The sequence below is a fragment of the Triturus cristatus genome, chromosome 1_1 (genome assembly GCF_964204655.1).
Source record: "Triturus cristatus chromosome 1_1, aTriCri1.1, whole genome shotgun sequence".
Lineage (NCBI taxonomy): Eukaryota > Metazoa > Chordata > Amphibia > Caudata > Salamandridae > Triturus > Triturus cristatus.
The window spans coordinates 1,187,065,601-1,187,077,687 of record NC_140579.1 but is presented as its reverse complement, the minus strand read 5'-3'; the positions used below and the strand labels follow the sequence as shown (position 1 = coordinate 1,187,077,687).

At 42.1% G+C, this 12,087-nt stretch overlaps 1 pseudogene; it reads right to left on the bottom strand.

Annotated features, from left to right (window-relative positions):
- The window catches only part of LOC146871819 (ataxin-7-like protein 2), a 150,790-nt pseudogene that overhangs the window by 60,184 nt on the left and 78,519 nt on the right, over positions 1 to 12,087 (bottom strand).

Genomic DNA, 12,087 nt, shown 5'->3' with positions numbered 1-12,087 from the left:
CTGTTACGTCACTTGTCTGATCTTAATCATAAGGTTTCGCCTTCTAAACTACAATATGTCTGTCGAGAGGTTACCTACTTGGGTCATCTCTTATCGAAGGAGGGAAGGCGATTAACCCCAGAACGAATTCAAGCCATTGTGCAAGTGTCTGTGCCATCCACACAAAGAGAGGTGCGTGCCTTTCTAGGCATTACCTCTTATTGTAGGCAATGGATTCCAAATTTTTCTTTGCTGGCCAAGCCTCTGTCAGCACTCACTTTGAAAGACACATCCCAACCCCTTCCTTGGAATGACGAATGTCAAAAGAGTTTTACTGATTTACGTGCTGCTCTGTGTTCTGCTCCTGTGTTGGGTACTCCAGATTACAGTAAGCCCTTCACGCTCTATGTCCATGAAAGAGAGGGTTGTGCGTTGTCAGTCTTAACACAACAATTTGGAGACAAACAGCGGCCATGTGCCTATTTTTCAGCTACATTAGACCCAGTAGCCAAGGCATTGCCTAGTTGTCTTAAAGCTACAGCAGCAGCAGCAATTTCTATTTGTCAGTCTGCTGGAGTGGTGCTAGATAATACTCTCATTGTTATGGTACCACATGCAGTGGATACCTTGCTAAATAGGACGAAAACACAACATCTTACAAGTGCTCGATTGTCTGGATATGAGCTGACGCTCTTGGCTAGTCATGTGTACATCAAACGATGTAATATTTTAAACCCAGCCACACTGTTACCTCTTCCAGAAGAGAAAGATATTCAGGAACAACATGATTGTTTTCTCCGTACTGAGGAGGAAACAAAAGGAAGAATTGATTTGAAAAATACGCCGCTAGTGGATCCAGATGGGATCCTGTGGGTGGATGAGTCTTGTTTCAAACTCCCAAATGGCGAGATAACTTCAGCTTATGCTGTTACCACCTTGTATACAATTGTGGAGACAGCACGCATCAGATATAATTCAGCTCAGGCGGCTGAACTGATAGCTTTGACCAGAGCATGTGTGTTATCTAAAGGAAAGAGAGTGAATGTATATACCGACAGCCAGTATGTGTTCGGTGTGGCGCATAGCTTCGGTCGTTTGTGGAAGGAAAGAGGATTCCTTACCTCCCACGGTACTAAAATACAGTATGGTCAATTGGTAACTGATCTTCTTGAGTCACTTGCTTTGCCTACCCAGATAGCAATTGTGAAATGTAGTGCGCATAAGAAGATTACTGATGATGTTGGTCGCGGAAATGCTTTTGCGGACGAGGTAGCAAAAAGGACAGCCAGAGATGCTACAAGTCGCATGTATGTTGCGGGCCCTGCGAATTGGGTCAGGGAAAGAGGGATGTGTGAGGACACAATAGAAAGTGTGATATCGATTCAGGGAGATGCTACAGAGAAAGAGCTGAGAAAGTGGAAAGAGAGTACAGGAATGTTAAACGCAACAGGATGTTGGATAGAATTGTCAGAACACCAGCGTTGGTTTTTACCAGATGCCTATGTACTGCCTGTAGTTACTATGGCGCATGGTCCAGCCCACATCAGTGCGAAAGGAATATGTAAACTTCTGGCTCCAGTGTGGCTGAACGAAGGGATTCCAAAATGTGCAGATAATGTGGTGAAGCATTGTATCATTTGCTTGATGTACAATCCGGGAAAGGGAACCCCAACTCCGGCAGGTCATTTTGCTCCCCCAACATATCCTTTTGAGGTGTTGCAAATCGACTATATTCACATGGATCGATGTAACAATTTTAAATATGTTCTGGTGGTGGTATGTGCCTTTTCCAGATGGATAGAGGCTTCCCCCTGAAAGACAACACTGCTTTGTCCACTGCCAAGGTTCTTCTAAAAGAGTTCTTCCCTAGGTTTGGTTTGCCGCGCATTGTCTGGAGTGACAATGGAAGTGAATTTGTAGGCCAAATTATGCAAAAGGAGTGTACCGGTCTTGGTATAAGGCAGAAATTTCATGCGGCAAATCATCCTCAGTCCGCAGGTTTGGTAGAGTGCTATAACGGCACTCTCAAACTTAAGCTTGCAAAAGTACAAGCCAGCACAGGTCTTAGTTGGCCCGATGCTTTACCTTTGGCTCTCCTGTCCACTAGAACAGCTGTACATTCTCGTTTGGGACTCAGCCCATACGAGGTTGTTTTTGAGCGCCCAGCTAATGTATGGGGAGTCCCTCGCCCTAAAAAGTACTCTGACATACAGTATCCAATGCTGATTGACTATTTACATGACTTCACCACTAAATTACGTGTTCTTCACCAACAGGTTCAAAACCCTTTACCAGAAGCCTCCACAGACCCAGGTCATTCTATCCAACCTGGAGACTGGGTCTGCGTGAAAAATTTTCAGAGGACAAAGAATTTGGAACCTCGCTGGAGGCCACCTTGACAAGTCCTCCTAACAACTCGCACAGCAGTAAAAGTCGAAGGGAAAGTTTAGTTTTTAGTTTTATCCATTTATAGAGCGCTTGGTTACACCAGACGGTGTGTCCCCGCGCTAAGACATCTGAGAGGGAGCTGTTCTAGGGGGTGAGGTGTAGGGCTTAAGACTAAGGGGATTCTGTCCTTCTGTACAGCCAGGTTTTTAGGTGTTTGCGGAAATCTCTTTCAGATGTCTCTGCTCTTAAGTACATTGGCAGAGTGTTCCAAGTTTTTGCCGCCCTATATCTGAAAGAGCGAGCTCCTAGTCTGGCCTTGCATATCCTTGGTACTATAACCAAGGCCTTACCTAAAGACCGAAGGTTCCGTCCCGGAGTATATTCTGTTAGGAGAGACTGAAGGTATTTTGGGCTGGTCTTCCTGAGGATGCGGTGGCCGTAACATAAAGTCTTAAAAATGATCCTCTCTTCCACTGGCAACCAGTGTAGTTTTTTTAGGGCGTTCCTTGAGTTCGCTCTTCTTGGAAGACCGAGTACAAGTCGAGCGGCAGCATTCTGTACCCGCTGTAATTTGGCTAATCCCTCTTTGGTAGTGCCTAGATAGAGGATATTGCCATAGTCCAGTTGGGAGGTTATATTTGCATGGACAATAGTTTTCCTGGCACTAGAAGGCAGAAGATCTAGGATCTTGCGTAGAATTTTTATAGTTCCATAGCATTTGCCTGCTACCCTGTAGATCTGGTTGAGGAAGTTCAGTTCAGAGTCAAAATAGATTCCTAAATTTTTAACTTCTGTTTTTGGGTTGGTCAGTTGTCCTAAGGAATCTGGCCACCAGGCAGAGGACCAAATGGTTGGTGACCTGCCCACAACCATTACCTCTGTTTTATTACCATTTAACTTGAGGCAGTGGTTGGACATCCAAGTCGCTACTTCTGATAGGCAATTGGAAAAGCGGGAGGATGCTAGATCATCTTTTTGTGATAATAGAACAATTAGTTGTGTATCATCCGCGTATGAAACAATCGATACATTATGTTGTTCTACATGTTCCGCTAAGGGACTTACGTATAGGTTAAAAAGGGTAGGGCTCAATATAGTGCCTTGAGGAACTCCCTGAGTAAGAGGCATACTTTTGGATAGGTAAGGTGTTTGAGCCACTCTGAAACTGCGTCCCGAGAGAAAAGACACCAGCCAGTTTAAGGCTTCATTCCTCACGCCACAAGATTGTAGCCTATTTAGGAGCAGCTGATGTGATACGGTGTCAAAAGCCGCACTGAGGTCAAGAAGGATTAGTGCGGCCGTATCACCTTCATCGGCATGTTTCCTCAGTGCTTCAGTGGCGTACAGTAGTGCTGATTCAGTTGAATGGGCACTTCTGAAACCTGACTGTGAGGAATGCAGCAGATCGTGCTTATTTATGTGATCAGTTAGTTGTCTGTTAGCTATTTTCTCCGCGATCTTTGCTACAAAAGGCAGTAGCGAGATCGGGCGAAGATTTTCTAGTACCACATTTTTAATTTGAGTATTCTTTTTCAATGGTTTAACAATAGCCTGTTTCCACGGCGTGCACTGCAAGAAAGTGCCCTTGCCCTTGCGTTTTAATCAATGGGTTCGTAAAGGTATAGGTGATTCTGAAGGAGAAAAAGTCCCCCGATTCATACCTTTCAGTAGTGCACACCTGGATGGAACTCGATCGGAGAAAGAAGATGAAGACATTCTACAGGAAGCCATACCTTCCCATCTCCGATTAAACACTACAGAGCCACAGACCCGATTTCAAGACCAAACTGTACCAACAAGGACTAGATACAATTTAAGACCTAGATTGGTCAAGGACACCTGAGATTTTCATCTCTTCTGCTACATTTTTATCATCTGTCCAGGTTGCAGGGTCACGGTAGGATTCTTGGTTTGTGACCTGTATAGTGGCTAGGCCCCCAGGACTTGCAGTGTCATAGGACGGCTAATAATCACAGCCAAGTGAGTAAGGAAGATTGCCGTGAGCAACAATTTTAGAGGATGGATGTTAAATTAGGAAAGAAGGATAATAAGGAAGAGATGAGAAAGAAATATTGTAAAATATTGTACAGTCAATGTGGCGTATCATTGTGTGTTTTTATGTTTTTGTGTATCTTATTGACTTGTGTAGGTTGGGTTATTCATGCTACGCAGCAAAAAGTTGTCCCTAATTCTATCTCTTTGCCTCTTCATTCTACTATCTCCCCACATCAATTATATACACTGCCCCAACATGAACTAATCAGGAGAACAGAATATTTTAATAATTCATTTATCCAATTGTTGCACCAACACCAATTGGTAGTTAACACAACCTACTGTTGGGTGTGTGGGCTTATGCCTCATACCACAGATAAAGGGATGCCATATTTAGTCCTTCCATTTTCTTATGAAGGTTCCGCTTGGGCTTATTTTGTAATATTTTCAAATGCATATCAGAGCCGATTTAGACGTCCAGTTGGTTCCTATGGTAGTAAGCCAGATGTTAGTCATAATTCTCTGATAAAGGGAATGGTAGCTATGACTAAAATTGTGGAGAATAATAAGGTTCCTGTTGATGAGAGACAATCATATACTAATTGGAACGTGACTCGTTACATTACTAGCCTTACAGATAAAACTAAACAGGGAAAATCTCCACCAATTTGGACTGTCCCTCATCAAGGTAATTTCTGTTTACAAATGAATGGCCAAACTACTGACACTGGACAAAGAAAAAGCTTTTGTTCCCATACCTACATCTACACGTCTCAAAATTCACCGCCGTTAGTGTCATTCCAGGGCACATATTTTGTCTGCCACGATAGAGCTTACACATGGCTACCAACGGATTTTTCAGGAACATGCTATATAGCTTTTCTTCTCCCTCCTACATACACTGCTCCTTTAGGCCATCATAGAAACAGATATGGCAGAGGGATTATTGATTCTAAAGACACGGCAGGACAAGAGGGAAGTGATTTCCTCAAAGGATTTCTTCCTTTTTGGGGCCCAATGGCCAACAGCAGAAACATGAGACAGCTGGTTCGTGTTGTTGAGACTACCATAGATGTCACTGTAGGAGCCTTGAGTAATCTCACAGCTGAACTTCAGGCGGACCGTCTCATGACTTTGCAGAACCAGATTGCACTAGATGTTATTCTTGCAGATCGTGGTGGAGTCTGTAAATTGATCGGATCAAGCTGTTGTATTTATATACCTGACGACGCCCCTACGGTATACCAAGCCATCTCCAAATTACATATGATCTCCGAATCGATCCATCAAGACGAAGGAGATTGGTCTTTATTGGGATGGTTTTGGGGATTACTGTCTAAATGGGGATGGAAGGCACTAACCTTCCTTGGAGTGGTTTTGGCCATCATTTTTTCATGTTGTCTCTGTATGCAGTGTGGCTCCACCATCTGCGGTCTTTGTGCAACTCTGTGTGTCCCAAGACCTGAGTCACAGAAAACAGAGAACATTAAAATGATGTTGCAGCAACAGGTTGACGACTTCATGGCTATTGACATTGATTCAGATTAACGTGAATCTGTGATGTTTTGGCTGAGTTATGGCAAAAGGAGGGTCTGAGGAAATTTGATTTTCGATCTCGCTTATATTCAGCCACCATTTTGTGTTCCACCGCCATTTTATGTTGCCCTCACTCAGGCAGCACAATGAACAAAGTTTTTCCACTGCTACGTGTCAAAATAACCTCCTGCCTCTGTTTACAAGACTGATGTCAGGGACTGGCTGAGTCCACTAATCCCCGTCTGGTCCGACTGATCCCTGTTTCAACTATCTGTTGGTTTGCACCATTCTTTCCTGACTTTATCTTATCTTCTGGCCTTCGCTATTCTCTACTTGTATTCTCTCGTTTCACAACTGTCCTCCAAAGCATACAAATGTGTCCTGCCACCTGCAAGTTGAGTTGTAGACCCAATCACTAATTAACTTTGTGGGGTGGGGTGACAAAAACAGTTGTAAGAGAGGTTTATTTGGGTTACTTGATATCTTGTTTTCAAACTTTTCTCATTGGTTATATCTTGTTTTCAAACTCTTCCCATTGGCTAAACATGTATGCATTGGGTGTGTTCTTGGTGAATCTATGTGCTATAAAAGATTGTGCGCCATGGAGTAAAGTGGCAGTCTCCTAAGAACATACCAGGTGTACTTCTGGGACAACTGTACTTAGCTGCAGCTAATAAACCTGATCTTCTACGCTCAACAGAGTGTCCTGTGTCTCTGTTCAACAAAGCAGGTGAACTCAGGAGATTAAGGCGTACCCTGCGCCGCCAGGCCTAATTCAGCCTGGTTCTTCGGTGGAACAGTACCCGTCTGGCCCATGGTATATCTGGACCTCTTCCCCAGGTTTGTCAAGCATATCTGCTAGCAAGGATTTGTTATGGGAAAGCCCACACTTGAGGGCTTGATGCCGAATTGCAATTATTTGGCAGCTCGGAGATGTATGGATCTTAAAATGATTAAGGGCTGAGGAGACCTTATATTGATTATGCGCTGTGACCTGCAGGTCATACAAATATCTTTACAGCAGACATACAGCCTACGTAAGATACAGAGAGTAAATGACTGGGTTCTTTTCTCGAGCATCAGACGTTATGCCATTTGAGGTAGCGAATGCTAATTTCATGGGCAGAATGAACAAATTTATCTGTTGACGTTTACAGTTGTTATCTGAAAGACCTCTAAGCAACTGCGAGAAATCTATGCGCCAACATTGCTAGTGATAGCTGGGTTTACCCAGGACTGCTTTGTAAAGGTTGATGTTTCCACTTTAGAATTGTTTCCAATTCTAGCTTACTTAATTGCCCAACCTGTTCAGTTTTGGGTGAATCTGTATCCCAGTGCCTCAGCTAGTTCTTTTATAAGCTATGAAAGGGGGGAACATTATTTAGAAAGGAGTGCAATGTTACATTACTATCAGTGCTTTATTTATAAATAAATAAAAAATAAAAAAAGAATTGCATGGTTTAGTAAATACGAATATTTTAACAATAATCCCTCACCACCCACCAATATCGTTTTCACGACTTCCCTTTCCTCTGTCGCACACCTAAGAGCATTCACTATCAATCCATACCCTATTTATAACTAACCGTACTCCATCCATTCACAATCCATACATTCAACCTCTAACCCACAAAGCCTACACCAACCCACTTCTATATCCATCTTCGCCTTTCCTTCCACCGATTCAAGTAGCCTTACACAATCCAAATCCATCGAAGCGCCCACCCCTATGGTCACATCTGTGCCTGAGGTGACCATAATGCTCAACATGTAACCCCAAGAACTGAACAAAATATGACAAATGTGGCCTGCAGAAGTGGATACAATGCTGCAAAAACATAACACTCTCAATGAGGACTCTCGTACAAGGCAGCACTCCAGATTAGGCTGTCGAAGTAGACACACTATCCCAGAGGTTCAGTTCATGGTTACACAATACTGCAGAGGAGGCCTCCAGAAAAAGACATTGGACTAGATGAGGCCTTCAGAATGGGCCACAACATCCCAGGTGAAGCCTCTTGAAGGTAACATTTCAGATGACGCCTAACGTGGGATCTGTATAATAGCAAGGTAATTTCCCCTTTCTGCTTGCTTTAACTCCTCTGCAACCCAGCTGACCGCTTGTTTTCACAGTGGTATTCTAGTACTACTTAATCACACTGAGGCTATTGAATAAAAGAACTCCAATATCTACAAGGTAAGGGAATTCTGCACTGCTACCAACCATGTGTTACTTGTTCTCTGCCTGACTAAAGCGAGACAAAAAGCTTACAATATGCAAAAGCCTGAACGATTAGCATTGTGGATCACAGAATATGCGCTAATCGATAGCACCAAAGGGAGGGTTAATATATCATCCCTCTTATCAATGAAGCGTACTCTGTACCGTGAAAGTAGCACTCATTGGAAAAAGTGCAAGAACATACTCCTTGATCCACAAGCAAGTTTTTAGAACCAAAATGCAATCCAATAATTCTCCTTCGCTTTAGAAGCTGAGCAAATGAGTGATTGCACTTTCAACCAAAATCAGTCAGTGTGAGACTGAAGCTATATTTTGAATTTGCTGACAAATGTTAATTTCAATTTTCAAGCTAAAGACAGATGTAGGAGATAATTAATTAGAAAGGCAGTGTGACAATGTTTCCACACATTACTACAGGTGTATAATTTATCCAGCATTTACTGACAAAGCTGTGCACCTTCAGAATGTTATAAAAATATTTTAATACTACTCAACTAACCAGTACTCATTTTACATACTTTGAAGTTATAAAATAATCCAAATGAATACGAACTTTGATTTTCCACTCAAATATATACAGTAAATGCATTCAGTCCCATCATGCTCTCTTGCTAGTTATATGTCATTTGCATTACTCTGTGGTAGGAGGTCTCCATACCACGAAAACATAGAAACGGGCAGTATCTATCACTTGAAGAACTACCTCACTGGTGGAGAATTTTAATTATCATGACTGTGCGAAGAGTATAAGGGGTCTAACAGGGCTTCAACAAAACAGCTAAAGAGCAAATGCAGACCAGGGAAAGATAAAAAAAAGGGACTCCAACGATGAGCATAACACTTTAAAATAAGCGAGTAAACGCCAAATGTATTGTACTGATGTATAGGAACGGAGAATGCCCTCTCTCTAGCTGTCTGGAGGAAACTGACCTCCATATCTCATAACTTCACTTCAGTGGCGCCGTCTAAAGGTTAAACAAGAACAATGCAGCACTACAGACAATTATACACACCTGCAGTAATAAAAAATAAAAAACTATGAGACTTGTGTGTTGCGATGACTGTGATATTGTAAATGATCATAAAAGTGGGTTATGCCTAAAAACCCTTGTGCCGATATGGTTTCAATGAAACACCTTTAACATTTCTCAAGTAAAATGCAGTGTCAGTAATAAACCTGGGACACTATGAAGAAACGTCTATGACGAAAACACCATCAGGATAAACGATTAAAACAAACTTTAGTGTTAGGACATTATGGCAACCCTGAAATATTGTTGAAATAATGTATTTTTTGGTAAGCAGTAAAAAGCAACGATACAGAATACAAGCAGCAGTGAAAGCGATCGCTTTTTCGTTGCTATGACAACGAAAGCATCGCAAAATGGCGTCGGGCTGTCCACAGTCCGACAGACACGCGCATGCTGTCTGCTATGGACAGATGGCGAGAGCAGCCATGTTTGTCCATGCAGACGCGTGCATGCAAGCCCGCCGCAGAATTGATTCCAAAGGGTACTCGCAATAGCGAAAGCAACGCATGCGCTGCTTTCGCTAGGCGAGACCTAAACAGATCAGATTGCAGACGTTGCAAAAATTGGAGAAATTCGGTCATCTGCTTTCGCACAACCACTAAATCTTCTCAAGCATCCAAGATGGTCATCCAAACACTCATCGAGAGGGTGCATTTTCATCTTCCCTATGGCAGTAGCTAGAAGCGTAATACATCACAGTGCATGAAACGCTAATGCCTGTAACAGCAGAAAGATGTGTGTGAATGGAAACTTTCTCCTCCTTATCTAAACCTGCAGCTAAAACTAGATGTTTTGATCAAGGTGAGATGCGTTTTATATTTTGAAATCTACTGTGAAGAGTACTCCAAGTATACCATGCATGCTTCTCCATTAAAACTGCTCTAGTTAGTCAATCATCTACATATGCCACGCTCAGTTATCCTAGGTCTGCTGCCCACACATTAGGTGAACATCATGGCCATATTCTTTCATTCTAATCTTCAGTACTATTAACCTATATTGCCATTCCTTCCTCATCCCGAGATATCTTAGCGTATGGGATTTATTAGCATGTGTAAATAAGGAAAATAAGACATAAGATTAACGTAGTCATGAAATCCTTTCTTGTACATAAGCGGCATAATTCTGCAACTTCATGTACATTTAGGTGAGTTTCCTGATGTTAGGTGTACATACTGGTCCGAGTGAACCATCTGTCTTTAGAGTTAAGAGATTAATCCCTACGGTTTTAGGGTACCCATTTATTACAGCATCATTACAAAATGTACACTATTTTCCTGAAGCAGGTGGTTTAATCGAGGCTTCATCCAATTTATAATATCTCGTGACCATTTCAAACATCCATAGGTTAATGGTTCTCCAAACCCAGTCCAATGGAAACACGTTTTCTCCTCCAGGTTTCCATTCTACGAGAATTTCTTTGCTACAGCACTTGCGATTACCATCCAACAATGACTCAGTCTTTAGGGTCACCAGTTTGAGGATGCCTCTGGATCAGCAAGGATTCATCGGAATGGTGTTTGCAAAGGCCTCTGAATTAGTCTCTTTGGCTGGAAAACTACCATAGTTTTTTGACTGTCTATTTTATAAAAGGCAAAGGACTACCAAAAAAAAAAAAGAATATATATTTACCAAGGATGCTGTACATTCTGGTCTGAAGACGGACATTCGCAAATAACTGGACCGTGTCAGCATAATGCAGTCAAAACCTGCCTTGCGTCATCCTCTGCACATCAGGTCCACTGATGCAACTGTTGGCAGTTATTTTCCCGGACTCCCCATTAAAAAGGCAGCAATGTCTTCTGTATAATCAAAACACGACAAACACCTCTTGCCACACATACTTTTGTCACTGTATTCTATTATGAAGCAAAACTGGCCCCTCAATGCGAATGATAGATTCCTAAGACATACCTCAATGCACTTCCCTCCTTGGCCAGGGACAGGAAGCTTTGATTAATACACTTCCTTCCTACCTTTATTACAAAGCCTCAATCTGCTCTTGAATGTCTTTTCACATAATGGAGATTTTGAGGTGCAGGTTTAAGGTCTGGATGCCACCGTCTAATACTAGAAGGCTTAAGGAAAATGTCCTTCACTATCATGGAGTACCTTTTCATAAGAAGTAAAAGAGGCTGTTCTATCTGCAAGTTCAAGCGTCAGGATAACACCTTGGGTGAGGAACCTACATTAATTAAGGTCATGTGTCACAGCCGCCTTTTGTACTAGAGTATTGTATGCCATCAGATCACTTGTAGACATTGACATTCTGCCAAATGGAAAGTCTGTGTTGTCGTCTTCCTTGGCATCATTTGGGATAATGTCTTTGAAAAGTGGTCTCTTCCTATCTGCTTTACTGTCAGAACATTTCTAACCACACCCATAAATTGCTGTTCTATTTAGGCGAGTAATAGCCAAAAGTGAAATATACAACAAAGCATGAGTTAGTTTGGGGTGTACAAATGCAAGTTCTACTGTTCTTTAGTTGCTGGGATCGAGTGCACCTTTGTGAGACAGCAAGGCAATTTTGAGTATCATGATTTTGAAGCACAGACCACCTTTGGCACTCATGTGAAAGCACATAGTGAATTAAAGATCAGTGACTACGGTTAATGCCTCTCCTGGACTCTACGCTTTCTTTTTAACCTCAAATTAGAGGCACATCTGGTGTTGGATACTAAAAGATCGAGTCTAATAGTATCAAGCACAAGACACATGACTCAAAGGGCCCTTTTGCCTCCAAAGTTGTAGGTTTTAAAAACAACATGGCAAAAAAAAAAACTGACTGCATCATGATTTCAGTAAAGCCAATGCATACGAAGCCTGATCGCCTATGTTCAAATTGCATATAATATTGCAGTTGCAAAGAAATGTTTCCGTTGACACAAGTTTTAAAATCCATAGAACACTAACAGT